The 24,527-nt window shown below is 39.9% G+C and overlaps 1 protein-coding gene across 3 annotated transcripts in view; it reads right to left on the reverse strand.

The window, feature by feature from the left end:
• The window catches only part of TMUB1 (transmembrane and ubiquitin like domain containing 1), a 330,526-nt gene extending 309,657 nt beyond the window's left edge, over nucleotides 1-20,869 (reverse strand). The window contains exon 1 of one of the 3 annotated variants that reach the window (XM_044067591.1): nucleotides 20,773-20,869. The gene's annotated coding sequence lies outside the window, so the exon portion shown is untranslated. Of the gene's footprint in view, nucleotides 1-20,441; nucleotides 20,696-20,772 lie in introns of those variants that run through there. The other 2 variants (XM_044067589.1, XM_044067590.1) reach the window with 2 other exon arrangements.
• Between the last annotated feature and the right edge of the window lie 3,658 nt (nucleotides 20,870-24,527).

Raw genomic sequence — 24,527 nt, forward strand, 5'->3', positions numbered from 1 at the left:
TATTCCAAGATCTGAAATGGTCTTAAAATGTTCCACAACACTGTAATGTCCCTTTCTGGTTTTGTCATGTATAAAATATCATCATCTGCAAAAGAGCCAGTTTTTCATGAATACCATACCATTATATCCTTGAGTTTGAGTTCCTTATTTTCTTTGCCAATGGTTCTAAATATCAGACAGGACCTTACCCACTTTTATTTTCTCTTCCGATCCCTCATATATACTCCTGATCAATCTTATAATTGTATCAGCGAAACCAAATGCTTCCATTGCCCTGCTCATGAAGTCCCACTCTACTCTGTTGAATGCTTTTTCTTCATCAAGACCCACCAATAACAGTGGTATTTTCTTACACACTGCTTCCCTCTGGATCATCAATGTTCTGTTAATATTGTCAAATGTTTGCCTCCCCTCCACAAAACCATACTGATCCACATCTATCAATTTTGGTATCAGTTTTGCTATTCTTTTAGCAAACACTTTACAATCATGGTTTAGTACTGAAATGGGCCTCTATGAAGCTGGATCAGATAGATCTTTACCCTTTTTAGGTATTACCATTACCACTTTCTTCCAGGATCCTGGTGCTTCTCCTCCTCCTCCTCTTAGAAATACTGTTAAACAAAACCTTCTACATCCTTATCAGTTTTTTCCCTCCTAGCTTCCAAACTTGAACAAGAATACCATCTACTCCTGGGGACGTTCCTGTAGATTGGTTATACATAGGATAGGAAGAGACGAGATAAAAATGGCTAACTGTTAGTAACTGATACTCATCTACCTCTAACCTTAGTATATTTAATTCTTACATAGACATTTCCTCTTGTACCTTTCCTCGAGTTGCATATTTCTCTGCTTTATATAAAACTCAAAATTTCCAAACTATTTCTAATACTTCTACAGGATCTCTTGTTATCTTCCTTGTCACTGGCTCCCTAATCTTGGTGACAGCCCCTTCTACTTTCTGTTGCCTGAGTCATTGTGCTAAAAGTTTTTGTGTTCTAGAATTATCAAAAAACAGTTGCTTAACAATATTTCTAAACTTGTGCATATTAATTGAGAATCCCTTATTTTCTGTTTAGCATTCTGCAGTTGTTCCTTTTCTTGTTCTGAGAGAGTCTCCCTATTTTGTAATACTTTAACATTCGTCAGTCCCTCTAAAGAATTCTTGTTAATTATTAACCCAGTCTCCCTTTCCTTTATTTCCACCCTAGTTTTTAAACTCCACTTTAATTTTTTCCCAGTCCCTAGCTATATTTTAAGAAGAAATTGCTATCTTCTCTAGTAGATGCCAAATTAATTCCAAAACCCATTCCTTAAATTCCTCTCTTTTCAACCGATAGGACGGAAAGCGCCAGTGTCTCATTTTTATTTTCATTACCTTCCGTTTTTATTTTAGTTATCATTGGCGCATGATCTGAAATAAGTTATTGGGTATGTTTCAAGACCTTCAATTAAATACACATGTTCTTGTGAGATATAAATTCCTCTCTTTTCAACCGATAGGAGGGAAAGCGCCAGTGTCTCATTTTTATTTTAGTTATCATTGGCGCATTATCTGAAATAAGTTATTGGGTGTGTTTCAAGACCTTCAATTAAATACACATGTTCTTGTGAGATATAAATTCTATCTAGCCTATAAAAGTTTATTGGAGTATAGTATGTAAATTCAATCCGAACTCCTAGTACTGAATTCACATCTTCCATGCCAAACATTTTTATAATTTTTTTTCAAAAATCTACCCTCCCTTGTTATATTTTTCCTTCTAGCCCCCCAGACACATCTTCACTGTTGCAAACTAAATTAAAATCTCCACCTATAAGTAATATTCCTAGCTGAAAGCTGACTATGTCTCCCACAATTGTCTTAGGCCCCATTACAGCAGTTTTAGGTGGAATGTAAATGCATGCCAGTGTAATCCTCCTCCATTGCCAGAAGCCCCTTAGTGATTTACATCTTCCATTATTATCTTTTTTTCCTTTTCTATCACTATTGGAGATCCTCTTACAATTAATACAAATATTCCTCCTTTCCTTTGCTCCAGATATTCCACCAAATAACCACCCCGAAAACCTCTCTTTATAAATTTCATATTTTCAGTTCTTTCCAGGTGTGTCTCCTGTAGCATAGCTATTTGCACTCTACATTTTAATATAGGTCACTACTCATTCTTTTTTACATTCATCTGTAAGACCATTCAGATTGAAAAACATTACAGAAAAATTATTACCACATTTTATATACATATAATTGCCTTTTTGTTAAATGTCTACTTCCAACTTTTATGCTACATGCCTATACTGTTCAGCAGGTTGGTCTGTTTCTTGTCATATCCATTTGAGCCTATGCCACATCTGGCATAACTTTTGGTTTTTTTGAAAGCCCTCAAACAGAACCAGTAACCCCCATAACACCTATTAACTTAATAGCACACAAAACTATGTGCATCTTCAAATGTTGAAGTTTTTGCTTCCTAATAAGAACAAAAGTTCTAAGTTGACAGCCATACAGACAGGCTAGCGTTAACCAAAAAGAAAGTTTAGTCATGCTAAGATGCATGGTACAGCCTCTGCTATTAGTAAGTGCTATTTGATTTTGTCTATCTTTACAGCTCTCCCAGCTGAGAAAACACTTGAATGCGTTCAGTAAATATTCTCCAAGCCATTTTTCTTTATCAAATTGTCTTCTAGTGACATGCAAACCAGACACAAAACTGCTAAGGATGCCTCATTTACCAGAAAAAAAATCCTTACAATATTCTTTTTTGTTTACATGCTTTGCAATAAACTTGTTACTGGATAGCTCATAGGGTCTTAACATAGTTATTTCCCTATACAAACATGGGATTTTCTTTTGTCATACTCTCAACCATACATTTCCTCTATCCCCCCTCTCCTTCCTGCTTTTTTATTTATTTTTTTTTACATTGCAGTGCCTACATTTCTTAAACCTGAAGAAAAATAGAGAAGGGAGAAAAAGAAAAAAACAAAAACACCTGTTTATATTAGTATTCCAACTGCATTTTAAAAAAAATGCTAAAAAAAAATGTCCTCCCAGCTGTGAAAACCTGATTGCATTCAAAGAACATTATGTCCAAGCCAATTTATCTCCCTCCCCCCCTTCAGCCAATCTCCTTCTACCAGACTGTCTCCAGTTTCTCTATCAGATTGTCTCCATGGAAACATTAAGACCAACAGAAGAAATGCTACTAAGTATACATGCATTTGCTAGAAAAAAAGTCTGATGATACTCAATATTCTTTTTCATTTACTTGCTCTCTCTCAAAATGAATCAATCTAAGGTCCTTAAATCCAGTCATTTCCCCATGCAAGAATGAGAAAAAGCATACTAATTTTAACTCATTACATCCGAGTAACTCCTCCAGGTGCATCTACAGTTAATTCCTACTGACGTCTTTAGGCCTCAAATATTCTTTGTTCATATTTTCATCAATAATTCCAAAACCGTGCTAAGTATGAAGTTTTAAAAGATTTCATCTTAAAGCTTACACAATGGCAAACTCAACTGCATTAATATATGATCTCTGTATAAGGTAGATATATATTAAACTTTTGTTTTATGACATTACAGATTCTTAGTTTTAGCACTTGAATTTGCTTATTCATGCTCAGCGCTTGTTGTAAGCACTAAATAAGCTACAAATTACTACAGCACTCAACCTTCCTCATTACCTAGAGGAAAACATTTTTGTACTTACTTTCCTCACTTGCTTAGAGAAAAACAGCTCTTGTACTCACTTTCCTCACTTCTCTAGAGGAAAACAGTTTTTTATTCAGGCATGTCCAAGGGTCAGCTCCCAGTGCTCCCTCCTGTCTATCTGATGAAGCTGGGCATCTTGAGGCAATGCAGCAATTGCCTCATGTACACAAGACAACCCTCACCTCCTACCACCCTACACTACAACCTGTGAGAGATGCATTTATCTAGCCAAACTGGAGGTAAAGCTCTCTCCAAGACTGAACTCGACAGTCAAGATGAGAAGATAAACACTTGCACCACAACACGCTCATCACATAGTCCCACTAAACCTACACCACCAAAATCCACACACAGACACACAAAAAACATTTGCGGAGGCTCTCAATAATAATCTGCTCAAGCAACACAGACCTCCAAAGCAGAAACGCAAGCAACCTTCACCCCTGACACAACCCAAATGACACAGCCTACAGACTCAGTGTGCCATGCAACCACAGCCCATAAGGCAAAACGTACCAAACACAAGTCATAGGTGACTCTATAGTTGGGCACACTAATGTCCCACTCACCAGGCTAAATAAGGAGAAGGTTCCTGTCAGATGCCCGATGGGTGCCAGGAGCCACCACATAACCCATGCACTCAGGTCACTCCACAAATACAAATATGACTCTGTCATTGTCCATGTTGGTGCGAATGACCTGGGATGTACCTCCCTGGACTACATAAAAAGAGACATGGAAGAGCTCTCCGATCTTGTAGCCCAGGCAGGTATGACCCGAGCCCTGAGTAGCAACCTGCCATCACCCAGAATAATACAGCAGTACAAGGACAAATGACTGACTTCAACAATTGGCTAAGCTTCTGGTGTCATTCTAAGGGGATCCATTATCTGTCTGCCTGGGACGACATGGTCGACAGACCACAATGCTTTGCCAGAGATGGCCTGCACCTGTCACCCCTGGGATTCCGGATACTGGCTAAGGCTCTTGCTGCCCCTATAGTGCCTTTTTAGGCAAGGTTCAAATGACAGACTCACCACCGTAAGAGGAACAGGCAAGCAAAACCTGAGGGTAATGCTACTCAATGCTAGAAGTCTGAATATCAAAATGCACTCCCTCGAGGCACTCCTTAAAATGGAGAACATCAATATCTGTGCAGTGACCGAGACCTGATTCAAGGTTCCAGAGAGCACCCCTGCATTACCACGCTATAACTCATACCACACTTTTCGGCCATCTAACCTGGACCAGAACACCAAAGGCGGAGGTGTGTCCATATTCATTAAGAATATTCACACCTCCAGACTAGTTGCTCAGCATAATGCATCCGAGGTTATCCAAGTGGAACTAACTCTGGGCAAAACCACAATCCAAATTCTAGCTTGCTACAGATTCCTCACCATGCCTCAGGATTCCCACTCCTCTTTTATTGATATACTGGACAATACTCATGTACCAACTCCTTTGCGCAACGCTTTCTGGAATTCATAAATTCCAATGCCCTGGATCAACTTATCCACACCCCCACCAGGGGCAACAATATCCTAGACCTAGTCATTACCAACAGGCGTGACCAGTGTTCCACACCTGAAGTCAACTCCTCGTTGGTCAGATCCGACCATAAGCTAATCACCCTAGATATGCACATCCCGCCCCCACCCCCCATTAAGGAAACCATGATAAAAAATTTCTCCAAAGCCAACTTCATGCTTAAGACAGAAGTGGCGAACGTCATGACACCCATGCAGATGGACAATACAGTTACGACTGCTGAATCCTACACAAATGCACTCTATAAGCACTTACATGGGTGCATGGATCGTGCTATCCCAAACAGAACCAAGACACTATCCTCCAAAAAAAAAGGAAGCCAATCTGATGGTCCCCTGCCATAAACAAACTACAACAGAAGGAAGAGAGTAAAATTCCATGAGAGGAGGAGCTCCCTGGTCAGCCTCAGTAAAAAGCTGAGATCCCTTATATGATCCTCCAAAGCTAGCTACGAAAACAAAATTGCCACTGATTCTAAGGACAACCACAAAGCATTCTATAGCCATGTCAACAATCTCAATGGCAACACCCAGACCCGAGTCACAGCAGAATGGCACGAAAATTACAGAACCAACTGATATTGCCAACATCCTGGCAGATAGCACTTTACCTCCCTCTCACCCCCTAAAGGGCTCATACCTATACAGGAAGAATGCAGAGTCCCTGTAATCACAACTACAAGCTGCACTCTCTAAAGCCAAAAACACAGCATCCATGGGACTGGACAACATCCCAGGCTGCGTTTTACATGAACTTCAGAACGAACTGACTCCCCACCTAAGCACCATGTTCAATCATAGCCTCACATCAGACTTTGTGCCCAGTGAATGGTGCACAGCAACACTTATTCCACTCCACAAAGGGGGAGCCACCCACTGATCCCGGGAACTATCGCCCTATTAGCCTGACAAGCCTGGTCTGTAAGACCATGGAACGTATCATCATGGAACTTATAAACAAAGACACTGGTAACCTCCAAACTCTGGATCCCACCCAGTTCGGGTTTGTGAAAGGCAGATCATGCCTCCTGAACCTGATCGAATTCTTTGAGGCAGTCACCAAAGCCATAGAGGAGGGTAAGGTGGTTCACACAGCCTATCTTGACCTTGCCAAGGCTTTCGACACTACTCCCTATTCTGGAATTATAGCTAAACTCACTAAGCTAGGTATAAATCCCCAAGTCACAAGATGGGTTGTCAACTGGCTTACTGACAGAACCCACACTGTAAAAGTTGCAGACTCCAAATCTGACTTCAAACCAGTGACAAGCGGTGTACCACAGGGCTCAGTCCTGTGACCTCTCCTGTTTGGTAGCTACTTCTCTGAAGTACAGGCTAGCACAAAAGGCCTTTGGCTAGTGACGTTCACAGATGACTGCAAACTAGGAGCCATAGTAGAGTCCCCAAATGATGTGGACAACCTACAGAAAGGCCTCACTGAGATAGATGCCTGGTGTCAGAACCACTGCCTCAAGCTCAATGCCAAGAAGTGCACTGTCATCCCCTTTGGTAAAAGCTCTGTACTCATGAACTACCACATAGGTGGCAGTCTACTTAACGCCGAATGTGTGATGAGACCTTGGGACCTAGGTGGACAGTAGTCTCTCCTTTGATAATCACATTGCCACAGTAGTCAGGAAATCCTTCTATGTGGCACATCTCATCAAAAAAGGGCTCTCATCCAGGGGGGGGGGGGGAGAGGTCATTGTTCCCCTCTACTCAACACTCAGACCCATTATACAGTACAATGCCCCTTTTGGAAAGTACCTCACAAGATATCTGCAGCAGCTGGAAAGGCCACAGAAGTACCTCACAAAGTGGATTACTGGCCTCAAACAGATGCCCTACACTGACCATCTCAAAAAACTCCAGCTTTACTCCGTAGCATATCGCCTACTCCAAGGTGATCTCTGCCTAACATATAAAGCTATGTCAAACCCAGAGCTGTTGGAAATGCTACACCTAAAGAAATCCCAATCCCTCCAAGCTACACGCTCTAGGGACCTAAGACTTGTCCACAATAAACAGGACAAGCTGGAGGGACAGATTCCTGTCCCAGAGACCTCCCATACTCTGGAACAAGCTACCCATCTATGTCAAGCAAAGTTCCTCATTAACACTCTTCAAGAAAAATCTTGATGAGTGGATAGGAAATAGGAAATACACTCCGGGGATCACTTCTCTGGCTCTGCTTGACAGGGGCACAAGAAAATAACTTTCTTGGGTGGCATAAGCCAGGGAACCTTGTTGGCTAGGCTTACATAGGCTCTTGGGTTGATAGCCTAGTACCTACCCATGAACCTATACAGATAGAATTTTCATTTTTTTCTATATATCTCAAAAACCAAGCAACACACACAACTCCTTAGTCTCATATGAAAGCTCTCAGCAAGATGAATAAAATGCTGCTGACAGTATGTGTGTAATTTGAGTGCTTGCTGAGATATTGTAAGTTGTTTACAAAATATTAAAAACATAATAGTTACTGTGTTTACTGTGACTTATAAAATTCAGTTTAAGATCTAGATCCTAAAGAAACAAGATCTAGAACCTAAAAGTAAACTACCACTATAAAAATAGTTTGTGCTGAAGAATTTGCCATTTATACTTCTTTCATAGGCCCTATGGTTCCAGAGATAAGAACATTTGTTTGAAATGTCAGGACATCATCTGATTTTGTCAAATGGCTTAGGCTCCGCCCATTGGAAGTTGTAGTGCAAACCTTCCTAAGCTCCCATGAGTTAACTTTGTCATGCCTTTTTAACCAGGCTTTTTGTTAACATTACATTGCCTATGTTTCTCAAAACTGTACAAGAAGAGAGAGAGAAAAAAGAAAAACAGCAGCACCAATTTACAATCCCCATTACACTTAAAATAGCATGCAAATAAATCCATACACCACAAATACAGTACTATTGAGAAAACATTTTTTTTAATACTTACAGCTAGCTTTCTCCCCTCTTCCCCTCCCCACAGCATTTTTTTTCAAACATTAGTGACACGAAGTTGGGCATATACATTAGAGTCCCCCACAAATCCAACAAAATTTGAAAAGTCCAATATTTCCAGATTTTTCTTATTCTGTCATACTTCACAAATATAATTATTGCATTGTAATCCCACGTTATGTTACTAGTTTATTACTCTTCATCTCCATCACCTAAATCCTCTCTCTGCTTCAGTTCCAACGTACTCTCAACTCACGTGCTCCTTCCTTCTCTCCAACATTTTCCATTGAACTTCTGGAAAAAAAGTTTCACAGCTACAGTCTCTCTGTGGTATTTATTACCAGACGAACAAGCAGCTGAATCTCCTTCTGTTTCACAACTCACTTTTTGTTGGACAAACTTTATTTCCTCCTAAGCATGCACTTCATCAAAAAATGATTTTGCCCCTCCAGGGAAGAATACCTTAAAGACATTTGGATACAGTAATTTGAATCTTACACCTGCATCTTGACATTCTCTGAACAGTGGAATGAAATTACTCCTCATCTGCCTTGTGTACAATTAGAAATCATTCTTCACAAACACTTTGCTGTCCCCCACTTTTAGTATTTTGTCCTTCTGCAACAGTTTTATCAGAATCAACTCCGTCTGCTGGTAGGATTGCATCTTAACTATTAAAGGTATAGGTTGCTTTCTTATAGCTAGGTTTGGAGCACACACAATGTTCCCTTTCAACTAACAACTCCAGCTGTGGAATATCAGTCCAGCTGCTTATTTGTGCGTTCATAAAATTAATGCAGTCCATTCCTTCCAGGTGCTCTGTCCTCTAATTCTCCTATTTTTTGAAACGTCTTCTTGAGCAGTTTCACATTCAGCCAGCTTTTTCTTCATTTTGACCTCTGATTTTTGCAGCTTTATCATCTTATCTGAATATCTGTTTAAAGCTTCTTCCACTTTACCAGCCTTTTGTTTGTTTATTTTAATCCGGTCTTATATTTTCATGCAGGTTATTGGAAGTCATGCCTAAAGGTTGCATTGCTTTTTGCTGAACAGCTGCAGAACTTTCCCCAGTCAGTGTTTCTTCTTCACTTTTTGTAACTGTTTTTTCCAGGTGTTCTGCATTTCTTTATTCTTGGCATCCAGGCAGTGCACTTACTAGCCAGTTACTGAAATTTACCATAAATGCATGTCTACTGCCCCTCTCTGCTGAGTTTCTGTTTTTCACACTGGGAGAGCTAGAAATAAGCTGTTACTCATTGTGCAGCCATCTTGGAACAACCTCAAAGTTGGAGCTGAATTTATTGGCCATTTGATTACCTATATCCACTGAATCTAAGCATGGGATATTATTTACCGCTGGGCACTGCTTCTAGTCAATAAAGAAGGCTTTGTGCTTATCCTTCAAATGGATGTTTATTTTGGCTTCATGGCAGACTTTGGCTGTTTTGACCGGGATCCAGAGAGCCTTGTTTAATTTATCAAGAGAATTTCTGGCTTATTGAGAATTAGATTTATGTTTGTGTGCAATGAGTTTTTTTTTTCTTTTATTATAGAATCTGTTTACACTAGGGTTCCACCATAGGGGGTTATTTTTTTTAATTTGGCATTGTATTTATTTCTGAGAAGAAAAGATTAATCTATGCAGCTACTGACACATTCACAGAATTTCGTAGTAAAAGATTCTGCACAAGCAGTGAGCTTTTGAATTTAGCCAGATCACTCACTCACTCTTACTAAATCAGCCTTTGCATAGTCTCCGAATACAGAGATATTGGAGGATGCTTCAGGTTTTAGTCTTGCTGGGAATGTGACTTGTGGTCCAATCTGACCATGGAGGAGGTTACAACTGGTAGGGAGCACAGCTGCCACATATTAGTAAGAACTAAGCCCAATATTTTAATCACCCCTTGTTAGGGTGCTATCTACATGGTCCAGATAGTCTATATTGATGAAGTTCAGAAATCTCTGGGCATGCATGTTTGAATATATTGTACAAGTTTCCCAATTTGATGGAGAAATAGTTGAAGTATACTAAGTGAATGGTGCTTGGTTTAAAACTCCATAGCAGTTAAGCAGAAGATATGGGCCAATGGGGACATAAACAGCTATGATGCGATAAGGAATTGTGTTCATGGAAATTTGGACATGAAGGGCCTCCAGGTCATTACCTTGTCCAACAAGTCTGGTGTTGAGGTTGTTTTTTTTTTTAGATACTTCCACCTTTAGAGCATTTGTCTAATGAGGTGAGCCTGTATGAGTCAAGGCATTAAAGCCCTGCACTGATGGAATGCTTTTAATGGTCATAACTCAAGTTCCTGTGACGATGCATATATTGACATTTTTAGGGCAAGCAGTGCTTGCAGGGTGAGGTGTTTGTTTACATTCCTAGCACTGACCAGCAATACCATAATGCTGTCTGAATCTGAATTGTGTTTAGTTATGCTAGAAGCTTTAAAAGACTGACATTGCCTAAAAGGCCTTATGGGGATGAACAAGGTTTTGGCCATTATACAGAAGCCTCTGGGTGGGCAGGTGAATGCCATACCTAGCAAAGACGTTAGGGCTGACAAACATCTTTTCCAAAACTGATACATGTTTTATTCTTGGTGTTATTTTTGTTTTATTTACCGACATTTGATTACTGGGAAAGGTAGCTGGCCATTTTCAGTGAATACACTGGGAAAAAAACTCCACAGTATTACAAAAATATTTTAAGCACAATTTTACAATCTTCAAAAAATAACACAAAAACATCAAAAGTTTTAACAACTATACCAAATGTAGTCCCTATGAATTACATTTGAAGAACGGTAAACCCTTATCTACACTGCCCCATCCATAAAAAATTACAGGAAATCACTTACTCACTGACATTGAAATATGGCTAAAATCTTATGCTACTTACTCCAAAACAACACCTTAAGCAGAAATGTACATTTCATATTACCTCAAATAATAACTCAAAAATACAAACCACAAGCCAAACTAAACCACTCCGAGTCATAATAGAGGACAACCTCAAATTTGATACCTGTATACTTCATTCCATCAAGAAAACTCACCATAAACTTGTCTCCCTCTATAAGGCTAAATACTACCTGACAGATCAAGCAAGGATTACCTTTGCAGCAACATACCTCCTTCCTTCTCTATTATATGCTTCCCCTATTCTTAGGGATATCAGCCCTATATTAAAACTAAACTAGCCTCCTGCTACTATAAAACAGCTAAATTTACAACCAACCAACCTTATAAAATACACCACTGTCTTGATTAAAACAATTTAACGTGGCTTGAATTCCTGAACCAGTTGACATACTCACAACTAATCATTGCCCACAACCTATTGTACTCTCCAGATAAATGCCCAGCATTGCAAAATGCTCTACTGTACTATTCCCCCATGAGAACTTCACTCTAAACTTTTACTATGCATCAGTAAGACATTCAACACGGCTGGAGACTCCGTCTACTCTTGTGTCAAAATTCTTGAATGAAATACCCACACAGTTAAAACAAAAAACTTAAATAGTTTCAAAACTTTCCTTACACAGCACCTATGGCAAAGATGGTTCTGCTCTTCCTGCTCACCAGGCTAACTTTACTCAGATACTTTTCTCCAACTCTTACAGCCACTTTGTTTCCCAGCCATTTTGTAGCTTATTGCTCCTCCTCATAGTGCACTTATTTCCTAAACTCTTACTTTTCCTCCTTCTCTTATACCCAACCAACTAAAATTATTCCTCTGTCCATTTATCTTCTCGTTCATTTCTATAACTTCTCCTTTCATAGCTTTTAAGCTACATTCCAGTTGTCTGTAAATTATTACCAAATTCAAAAATACCCCAGTTTGATCTTTCCCTGTAGCCATCATGCTACGAATACATTAATTGTTACTGTTCATTATTTCTCCATACAATAAGTAGACAATTTATGTTAGTTTCTCTTTTTGTGTTAAAATGTTATGTTCACGTAAGAAATACTTAAAAATCATGTAAATAAGTTAATGTAAAAATATTTTTATCCTGCAATTATAAATGTACATCATGCAGAACTTAAATGTGGAGCGTTTCTCCCCTGGGCCTCTGCTGCAAATGGGTTTTTCCCAGTCACTTTTTCCTGTCAACAAGAACAAATAAAATCCTTTGTTCATAGTGCAACAACATTTTTGGTGAGGGTAGGATGCTGCTCAAGGCTAGGTTCATACCTGCCTCAGACACGTATTCCAAGAGTGCCACCATGCAAGTCTCCTGAGTATTCATAGTTTCTCTCCAGTTTACTTCACTTTCTTTTCCTTGTCAACCTTCTTGATATCACATATTCTTAAGCTAGCAAATTCTGTTAATTTACAGTAGTTCATAGGCTTTTTCCTAGTTTAAAACAGTTCACTGCCCAGAATTCTGTTTTTTAACTGCATACATGGCTGCCACCATCCTGGAATTCACCAAGTGACATTCATGATAAGAATGACTAGTTATTTCCAAGTGTTGACATTGCATAGTTAACTTTCGAGTGTTGGAAGGGCAAAGCAGCTGCAAAAAAGTGCGTTTAATTGCTATTGTTGCTGTGTAAAAGATCAAGGATGTTCTTAGTCTCCCATTGCTGCAGTCCTGACATAAGGGTATTCCGCTGCCCACCATCAGCCCGAATACCAAAGGGCTAGAACTGGCGTCGGTCATTGGCACTCGAGACTGACATCAGTACGTGCCAGTACAAATGCGCATGACCGACGCCATAACCTCAGTCTTTCTTGCCGCATGGTCCCTAAGCAGAAGCAGCATTTGCAAGTGCCGTTCGGCGTTCTGGAATTGTCGGTTTTCGAGTTTCAGACCGGAGACCAAGTTGGGCTAAGTACCCCTTTGGGGACATTTTTGTCTTTTTCTTGCCTCAGTATTGACGGATGTCAGAAAAAGTTAATAACTGTATTTCTTGTGGGAAACAGATTCCTCATAGGGATTACCATTCACTCTGCATTCCTTGTTTAGGGCCTGAGCACGACGTTGTTGGGTGTCGCTTTTGTGCTACTTTTAACAAGTGTATTATTAAACGTCGGTTAGACTGTGCTAGGCTAGTGTTTGGTAAACGTTGTAATTATAACATGCCGTCGGATTCTCCGACGACTGGTTCTTCTAAGAAACGCAAAGAAAAGTCTTTGCGGTCCAAACAGGATGAGGCGGCCACCGGTTCTGTAGTACCACTGGCTACTTCAGCGGCTCCTTCTGAAAGTTTACCTGAGTCTCAAGGGGAGCCTTTGTTACTGCAGGAAGTGGCTTCTCCTGTGTTGGGCCAGGCTGAGGGTGCTTCTCTGATGTCGGTGGTTCCCTCCCCTCATAGGGTAGTTAGGCCTCCTCCTTCTCTTAGCAAAGCCCATTCTAAGTCTAAGTCTGCCCCTGTTGGTGCATGTCCCCAGGGTCCAGCTCCTAGGAAGCACATGTTAAAGATGGCTGAAGATTTGATTACTTTAATTAGGGGTTCTATGCCCCCCCCCCCCGCGAAGAGACCCAGGGTAGAGCCAGAGTTGGAGGGTTTGGTTCAGTCTTCCAATGAGTCAGATTCCTCTGTAGAAGAACTTCAGGATTTCCCTCCCTATTCTGATTCGGAGGCCGAGGACTCTACTCCCTCTGAGTCTCCTCCAGAAGATTTTTCTTTCTCTGAGACTTTGCATTCCATGAGGGAACATTTCAAATGGGAGGGCCAGGATTATTCTGATTCCCGTAAAAGACTGAGAGAATTCTTGTTTTTGCCTCAGCATAGGCCCTTGGTTATTCCCCCTGTACTGGATGTTGTTCAGGATGTGTTTTCTGAGGCTGCCCTTAACCCAGATTCTCTGCCTCCTGCCCCGGTTAAACCAGACAGATACTACAGGGTTCCGGAAGCTCACAAGTACTTATATAAAAAAAAGAGTCCTAGGGCTGATCCAGAAACTATTACTCAAGGCCCCAAAGGGGTTAGGGCTTCTGTGGTTAAGAATCCAGTTCCTCTGGACAAGGATGCTAGGGCCCTGGATAGGTGGGGTAAAAAACTGTATACCTCTTCTACTTTGGCTATGAGAGCTTTAAATTGTCAGTTTCATATGCTTCGGTATCAAAATTATTTGCTGGGCCAATTGAAATGTAAAGTAGATGCTTTAGCTGAAGGTATTGAATGTAAGGAGCTTCAGGATTTAGTGCATGCTTCAGACCAAGTTGGTAAGCATTCTTTGCAGTGTGGTTTTGATGCTTTACAGGCTTCTTCCAGGGTGGCTGCTACTAGTTCAGTCATTCGTAGGCATGCTTGGCTTAAAGATCAGACCTTGTCAGAGCATGTTAAGGCTCGAATTATGGATGCTCCTCTACAATCTGATGTTCTTTTTGGTCCTCCAGTAGAGTCAGTTTTGAAAAAATGGAGGAAAAAGCTAAGTCTATGCAGACAGTTAAGAATTTATGACAGGTTCAGCACCCTAAGTTCAGTAGGAATTGGCCTGCTAAGGGTTGGTCTTTCCCCTCTTCGGATTATCAGTCTAGGGGCAGGTCGAGGCGAGGTAGGGGTAGGGTTTTCTCTCAGGGCCCTGTTACTTCTAGGTCTTTGAGTTCTTCTACCCCTTCTGCTGGGGAGGGCAGGGGTCAGTCCTTTCGGAAACAGACCCAATGACCCGTGTCTTCAGCTGCCGGACTCTGCCTTGCTGGCAGCCCCTCTGGGAGGAAAACTGAGATTTTTCAAAAGGAATTGACATTTGGTTACCCAAGACAAATGGGTATTGGACATAATAAATCGAGGCTACAAATTTTACTTTCACACATTCCCTCCTTTCAAAGGTATGCCGGATGTGCCTCATCAGCAAAAACTGGAAGCGCAGACTCAAATTTCTTCTCTGCTTCAGTTGGATGCAATACAGGAAGTACCTTCTGCAGAAATAGGCACGGGGTTTTATTCCCGTCTTTTCTTAGTGCCAAAGAAAGGAAATACTTGGAGACCGATTCTGGACTTGTCCATTCTAAATACCTTTCTGGAAATTCCAAAATTCAAGATGTTAACGCTGCAACAGCTGTTACCTATGCTGGGCAAAGATCACTGGATGGTGACTCTGGATCTCAAAGAGGCCTATCTTCACATTCCTATCAGGCCCAGTTGCAGGAAATTCCTGAGGTTTCGGACTGGGAATTTGCATTATCAGTTCTCTGCATTGCCCTTTGGCTTGTCTACTGCGCCCAGGGTATTCACGAAAGTCCTGGCTCCAGTAATAGCTTTTCTCAGGCTAGCAGGAATTCAAATTTATCCTTATCTGGATGACTGTTTGATTCTGGCTCAAGGCAAGCACGAACTTCTTCAACATCTGCAGTATGTGATGACAGTTTTCAGATGCCTAGGGTATTCTGTGAACGAAATAAAGTCCAGTCTAGTACCCTCACAAGAGATGTGTTTTCTGGGTGTGAAACTGAATACAGCTGCTCAGATGGCATTTCTTACCCCGGACAAACAAAGGAATCTTCACCTATACTTCCAACAGCTATCAGTAATGTCCAGGCTGACTGCAAGGACAGTCCTTCAAGCCTTGGGGTTCATGGCATCTTGCATTCTAGTACTTCCCATGCCAAACTGCATATGAGGAAGCTACAATGGTATCTCAAGAACGTTTGGACTCAACACTGCCACGATTTGGACACTGTCATTCGGATCCTACCTTGCATTCAGAGAGAATTTCTGTGGTGGGCTCAGGAATGTCACCTACACAAGTGTTGTCTGTGACCCAACCAGAGGCAAGTCAGGTATTAACGACAGACGCCTCGAGTCAGCCTGGGGAGCTCATTTCAGAGGAAAATGGATTCAAGACCTTTGGGCCCCAGAGCTACTTCACTTGCATATCAACATGAAAGAGATGCTGGCAGTTCAATTTGCTTTGGAGGGATTCAAAGCCTACTTCAACCAGGACTGGTGTTGATTCGAACAGACAACACGACGGTCATGTGGTACATCAACAAGCAAGGGGGAACTCATTCTTACCCTCTTTGCAGACAAGCAATGCTGTTGTGGGAAACTGCTTTGAATCTGCACATCACTCTTGAGCACAGTTTCTGCCAGGAGCACAAAATTCTTTAGCAGATGTTCTGAGCAGACAGATTGTGGATCCTCACGAATGGAAATTGGACCCTCAGGTATTTCTTCAGTTGACAATGGCTTGGGGAACTCCGGACATAGATCTGTTTGCTTCTCCTCTGAATTTCCAACTGCCACTGTTTTGCACAAGGCTATTTCATCCGAAAGCCTGGAAAATAGATGCACTATCCTTCAGTTGGAGCAACCTTCACGTGTATGCTTTTCCTCCTTTGCCTCTTCTTCCACAGGTGCTGTTGAAAGTCAGGAGGGACAAGCCTTGCATGATCCTTATAGCACCAGATTGGCCTCGTCAGCATTGGTACCCTCTGTTGAGGAGCTTGATTCATGTACCACCTTGGCCATTGCCACAGATTTCTCATTTATTGTCTCAGGAGAACAATCATTTTCTCAATGTCAGGGTGCACTCCCTGCCTGACAGCCTGGCGCATTCTGTTTTAGAGAAGGAGGACCTTCAGCTCCCTCAACAAGTTTTGGATGTTATTTTGGAAGCCAGGCGTCCTAGTACTCGAAAAGTTTATGCTGGTAAATGGAAGAGATTTTTTCTTTGGAGTTCAGCTAAAGGCTTTGATGTCGAATTGCCTAATTTGAGTTGTACTTTGCAATATTTGACTGTTTTATTGGACAAGGGTTTGTCCTTCTCTTCTGTAAAAGTGCATGCTGCAGCTATTTCTGCTCACTATGATTGTGACCCTCCTTTATTTTCACATCCATTGGTTAAACAGTTTCTTAGAGGGGCAAAGAATATCAGACCCCCACGGAGAGCTCCTACTCCTACCTGGGATCTTAATTTTGTTTTGGAAAAGCTGACTCTGCCTCCTTTTGAACCTGCAGCTACAGCTGAATTGCAGTTCTTGTCTTGGAAGACTGCTTTTTTGTTGGCTATTACTTCTGCTAGAAGGGTATCTGAATTACAGGCCCTCATGGCAGTGGAACCTTTTCTGATTTTTCACAATGACAGGGTTTCCTTACGTACTAATCCTACTTTTCTGCCTAAAGTGATTTCTAATGTGGCATTGAACCAGTCTATACATTTGCCTACTTTTTATGCTAACCCCCAAAATGACGGGGAAAAAGTTTTGCATTCTTTGGATGTACATAGGCAGTTGAGGTATTATTTGAGCAGAACCAAGGAGTTCAGGAGTTCTCAACAATTATTTGTTTCTTTTGCTTTGACTTCACGAGGAAAAGCTGTCTCGAAACAAACTATTTCCAAGTGGATTAGCCATTGTATTGCTTTTTGTTACTCTCATCATGGTGAGGATATTCCAGCTAGGATCAGGCCACATTCTACTAGGGCTACGGCCACTTCTACTGCTTTTTTGAGAGGGGTAGCTACTAAAGACATTCTAGAAGCAGCTACTTGGAGTTCTGTACATACCTTTACAAAGCATTATCATTTACCTCTTTATTCTAGGTCTAGGGCTGGGTTTGCCACTGCAATCTTACAGGACATGTCAGCAGCTCCTACTGCTATTTAGTTGACCAGCCACCCTTTTTTCCGTTGCTCTGGGATTCTACCCTTATGTCAGGACTGCAGCAATGGGAGACGAAGAACATAGTACAGTTTTGTACCTACCATAAATGTAGATGTTCGAGGATCTCCATTGCTGCAGTCCAATTTTCCCTCCCTCCTTCCCCCTTTTTCTTTTTAGGTTGAGGTTTGGGTGGTGTTTTTTTTTTTTTTGCATTCTGACGTCTGAGGCAAGAAAGACTGAGGTTATGGCGTCGGTCATGCGCATTTGTACTGGCATGTACTGATGTCAGTCTCGAGCGCCAATGACCGACGCCGGTTCTAGCCCTTTGGTATTCGGGCCGATGGTGGGCAGCAGAATACCCTTATGTCAGGACTGCAGCAATGGAGATCCTCGAACATCTACATTTATGGTAGGTACAAAACTGTACTTTTTGCTTACCGTATCATGCCAACTTTTCCTACTCTACTTCCAAGCTGTGGATAACATTCTGCAGTTACATATTTCATTTTTCTATTCTTTCATGTCCGTTTACATACTTACAGTTTTGAACATTACTACATTTTTAAGTGATATTTACCAGGACAAAGTGCATACTCCCACAAAGCATATATCCATGTGGTAAACACCACACCCTTAAACCCCAGCATAAAAGGCTTTACAGCTCATGTTTACTTGATCTGCTTTGTTAACTAAGTAAGATTACTGACTGCAACTATTCCACGTCAAGTGTGACCTGGAAGCAATGTTTGGTTAAGTGATTTGCTGAGAGTATAGGCAACTGAAGGTGTATTCCCCACACAGTCTGTACTTGTACAATTTTCATTCATTCATTTACTTGTCTGTTTGGGATTAATCTTTTTCTCTCTCTCATACTACATCATTGCTCCTGCAGACTGTTGCGCTGAAGATGCCCACAATGACTGGCTATCATCTGCTTTAATTGGAAGTCTGCTTCTCTCTTCTCGTACCTACAGCTCACATTATCCCATGGATTTATATTTTTCAATCCAATAGTTCCCCCCCATCTGCTGGACAAAGGCACAGGGAACTAATCTAAGGGCGTGGTGAAAGCCAACACATTCTGGCTAGACTTTTAGATGCCCTTGGGCAGATAGCCTAGTACTTACCTATGAACCTATAATGAAAAAAAAACCCCTACCAATACTGTAATTATGCCATCAATGCAATGCTATTATTCAACTACTTACCCTACTTACAATCCGAACTTTACGAACTAACTATCAAAACACAGGTACGTAAATTTTTGGTGCTCAGAATGACATACTCATACTCAAGATGACAACCTAAAAAAACACCTAGGTTAAACTTAAGTCTGTAACACAGCAACCACACCATAGTGCAAAAGATACCAGTTTCCATTTGGACTGCATCTTTACTGTAAGCCTACATATGTTAACATGAGAAAAAGTTAACACGAATGCAACTCATGGTCAGTTGAGTATTTCAAGTAATAAGTCAGGATGTTCTCTCTTCAGAAGCCTTCCAACTGCCATGAAAACCAGAACCTTTTTTTCCTAAGGGGGGGGGGTCTATTCTTTCAATACTTATTACCATATGTTATCCAATATACATCCATGTACATTAACCTGTAAAATACAAAGCCAACAGATTTAAAAGAAAAAAGTGCTTGGCTAAGGTGCAAATAAAATGTAAGAAACTGGAAACCAGCCAATATTAGACAAAAAAAATCAGAGATTAAGAAATGCTACACTGAATAATCTAGCAGTGATAGCAAGATTTGGGTATTTTATTATATTCTACTTACTGAGCCATTTTCTTATTTAAACATGCAAATTTGTCTGTCTAGTGCTGGAGATGACTGCATTTTCCAACAAATATTAACTTAAATATACAAATGTCATAATTATCTTAGTATAATCTGCACCCCTACCATTAAAAGATAAACAAATAAGCTTCAGGAAATGCCAGCAAACTGTTACATTCCCCAAGGGCAATTAATGCAATACACCTTCTTGATAAATATTTACAAACCAATTTATGCATCACTGTCAAACACCTGTGCACACTCAGTTGTCCAATGGTCTCATTAACTATCAGATATCAACACCACCCATTGTAGAGATAGTCATCAAGTCTCCTTTTGACAGGTTCCACACCCACATAGTAAAAGAAATGAGAAAACAAATTTATACTCGTCTTATTATGTACATACATTTGCTTTACCTGTGTCACTTGACACAGGGTCAATATAAGATACGTACTTTCCCACTCCAAACTTTTACAGATATTTTCTCTGTAGCACGCAAAACTTTTTTAAGCATACAACCGCACTTAAACTCAGAAACACACAACTAATATACATAATTAAAACACTGCTGTCCACATCTAAAGATTAGAGAACAAAATAAAAAATTTTCACTGACCAAAAAGATTTTTTTCTGGTACTATTCACTTGGAAAGTTAGCTCAACAACAGAAGTTGCAAGGATACATTTTTGTTCATGAATGAGTCACTACCCGTAACACTGTCATTATTTAATATGTTTAATTCTAACATTTTCATTTTATGCGAAGAAATAAAATATATATATAATCAGAACACAACTTTGTGCAAAAAAAAAAAAATCACAGGCAATAAGAGATAGATGCTAAAATGCATTGTTGTCATTCACCTCTCTCACATAAGCCAAACCGATCTCCTCCTCACCACACAAAGCAGTTTACAGCCCGGAAGTCTACGACTCATTCTGTACAACCTGGACTACTGCTGTTTACAATCATATTCCCTGCTGCTGCATAAAGATTTACATACAGAAACACTCTCTAGGCCCTAGAAGTTATTTATATACTAATTGCATCACTAAGGAAAGGACAAGAAAAAAATATATCTAATTCTACTTCTTGTCATCTTTGCAAGTGCGTTACAAAAAAAAAATCACAGTAGCTGTTATCTAACTAGAAAATGAAAACACCAGACATAAACCGAACAGCAAGAGCACTTACTTGCATCACACTGCAGTCGTCCGGCCTTCATTTCGGAAGATAGCTTCACAAGTTCACTTTCTTACTTCCGGTTGCCTTTCGTCATTTCAGACGTACTTTGAGTTTAGGGAGCTGTAGTTCTCGACACAACAAAGTGTTGTTCTCGATGACCTTTAGATGGCGCTCGCAGCTTGTATACGTTTCAAGCACAGCCGTCGAGGAGCGTAGGTTTGACAGACTACTAGGGGCAAAGGGCTGTGCAAGTTATAGATGACATGCTGTAGGATTGATACGGGCATTCAGAATGGATTCACTATTCAGTTGGTTTGGTATGTAGTCCTTACTTTTATATAAATATGCAATTTGTCTGTCAGCTTTAAACATAGTTCTCAACTGTCCAGATTTCCGCAGAATGCCACGTTTTTGCCTCATATTTTTGATCTCTTCCTCACAAAAGTTGTAGTTTTCTAGATTTTTGTGGAAAAATCAGTGAGGACTGAATTTACTAAAGGATGACAAGTATTTTGAGTTTCACACGTCATATCCTTCAGAAAATGCATGGTAACACAAGACTTTTTATTCCAGCGACTTTATAATTTTATAGGCACATTATTTAAAATTCTTCCCTATTTTTAGGGCTTTGTGTCCTCATTATTTGGCTTTGCCCAGATTTTTTGTAGGAAGAGGTTGAGAGCAATGTTTAAATATACTGTTTGCATTTTACTGATGAGATTTGTGAAGTAAAATGAAGTACTTGATCTGAAGTTGTAAATCTTTATTTATTCTTTACACTTAGGACCTCCTTTCCCTCCTCGGAACCGATACTGCCATTTCCCAGTTCGCGCATACCTCTCAACCTGGAAACATCAAAAATCTGGACAAGGCCCGTGAAAAATAGGTACAAATCTGTATGCTGATTAACATAAAATTTGCATACATAATTAAACAACTCCGCCCACTCCAATGGAATTGTAGGATACCAACTTTGAAATGCAAACTGAAGAACGGAACCAAAATATAGCACCAGAGTCCCCCTGCAGCCATTCCAATGTCCCATTACCTGGCTATTTCACCCCATTTACCATAAACACTAATGTGTGCATACTGCTTTACTTCTGCAATGATTATTTGGATTTTAGTTTTTTACATTTTATAGCACAATGCGTAAACACTAATAGATGTCTGCTAAAAAGCAATACTGTCTAACAATGAAAATATACTTGGCATTAAAACTTATCTGCCCATGAAACTCACATTCATTGAAACCCACATCACAGCCAAAGAAAATGCATCTGGCTAGTGGTGGATAAAGATTACCTTTTGGCTGTTTTCAAATCAGTGGCCCCTTGCACACAAAACAAGAAACATACATGCGTTCTTTGATACACCTTCCTGACTTTATTAAATTATATTCCTTGTATAATACATTTAGATTTATTGTTTAAACATTTTTTCCAGTAGGCAATGAAACAAAAATGTATGAACCAATGACAAAACTGCCCTATTCAGAGCATTTCCATGATAACAGTCTACTTCCACACACAACTGCATTTTAAATTTATTGTTTGAACATTTTTCCAGTAGACAATGAAGCAAAATGCATAATGACAAAACTGCCATATTCAGAACATCTCCATGATACCAGTCTACTTCCACACACAATTACATTTTAAATTTGTTTGAACATTTTTATATTTTCTACTTTTACACAAAATATATATATATATATATATATATATATATATATATATATATATATATCTATATATATATATATTTATTTTTTTTTCCAAATCTGCACTTGCACAAACACAAAAGAGACAGAAATCTCCCAGAACACAGATCACTGTCAGCATGTGTTCAGAAACTTCACCAACAGTGTTTTCTAATGGCAGGCAGCCATTGCCATTTTGACTAAAGGCACCTAATACTTGCCAATTATGCACTTAATCTGTAGAGATGTCATGCTATAGGTCATGTGTAACACAGAGCACACGGATGCATCACCATCTGTAGCTGAAGACACACATATATTTTGTAGCAATTCAGCGTTTTGAATGCATTCTTTTACTGCTTGAAATATATTGCATCATTTTGTAATCCCCTTTTATTGCTATCAAGTCTAGAAATTCATCAGCTGTGTCCTATAGGCAGCCAACTCCATTGAATAATATACACAATGTAGTGTCTGATAACATTTGCACACTTATCTCATGCAACTGAACATGCTTCAGTCTTGTTCATTTAATCAATTTGCTGATTCAGTGACCCATGAGTCAACTCATTAGCAGATTTGCTTATCCCCCCCAAAATTTCTTCTTATAATGACTTTCTTGCATTTAAAAGACATTTGTTTTTAAAATAATGTCCTTCTATAAATGTAATGTTTTCTTACTGAATATTCAATAAACTTACTAATATTATAGAAAAAATCCATTGTTTCACATTTGTAAATGCTGCTTTAAGTTGCAGAACTTTTTCTTATTTGATTTTTCCACACTTTGCATTGTATTTTCAGGATATATAGTGGCACAGTACCAATGCACATTACACTGATTTGGTACTGCAATGGACTGGTCAACAAAGAAAGTAATAACTTTTACCTAGCACCTCTCTGAAGAAAAAAAAATTCTTTCATGTCTCCTAGTCTTTTTTGACATTTAGATAGCGATCACCAAATGTTCAATAACATACACTTTCACAAAGTTGCCAATAAAAAATGGAAAGATAAACAACTAAAGAAGTTTACATTTTTCTTCAGACAGTAGTTTTATATGAGATCACACACACACACACACACACGCACACAGACTCTACCTCTGCAGCTTACTTCCAGAAAATAAGTCCGATGATGGTACCGGTTCTGCATGGCAAAAGTAAAATAATCCTGTTCCTGTCCTGTGTTCTGCCCGAACAAAAAAAGTAAATCCTGTGCTCTGCCCGAACGGCAGAAGTAAAAGTAAATCCTGTGTTCTGCCCGAACACCAGACGTAAATGCAATAGGCGCATGGTAACTTAGTAAACGGCAGTCCTATTCAAACAGATGCGCGGCATGCTGACGGAGCTGATGTCATCACACATGTGATGCCATCACCTCTGAAAGCGCGAAAATTTAAAAAATAGATAAAAAAAATCGGAAATAATGGAGTGCCACTCGGGAATCGTGGCACCCCTTTATTGGGACCCCAAAACTCGGTAAAAAAATGAGTTATTCGAGACGGTTGAAAGGTCTGAATTTGCGCAAGCCAAAAACTCTCTGTTAAGAACCTACTCACAATGCCCCTCTCCTAGATACTCCAGATCTCGTTTGCCGCATTCCTAGTCAGATGTGTTAGCCATCTCTCTCAAGCTAAGTAGTAATTTGTTGTATTTTATGACCGTTTTTCTTTTAATTTTCAAAATTTTTAGTCAAGTTAGTCTTTTATCACTGTTGCCTATAATCTAAGCCTATTTTTTACCCTTTTTTTGGTAATTTAATTTTTTACCCCTTTTGACTGTCCCTCTCTCCTGTCTTTGACAGGCCCCCTTTACTAGTGGTATTCCTTAACATAACTCCACTGCTATTTCTCCCATTAATTTTTTCTACAGGATAATATTGTTTTCATTTACCATGTCAGACAAAGTTAAGTTGGGTTTTAAGCAGTGTGACAAGTGTGGACGTAAGATGCCTAACTCAGATAAACATGTTCGTTGTGTCTGCTGTTTGGGCGTGGATCATTTGAAAGCTGATTGTGACATTTGTGCTAGTTTTTCTAATCAGACACTAGCAGAACATA

This window comes from Protopterus annectens, chromosome 3.part1 (genome assembly GCF_019279795.1).
Source record: "Protopterus annectens isolate FY-2018-M chromosome 3.part1, PAN1.0, whole genome shotgun sequence".
NCBI classification, from domain to species: domain Eukaryota; kingdom Metazoa; phylum Chordata; order Ceratodontiformes; family Protopteridae; genus Protopterus; species Protopterus annectens.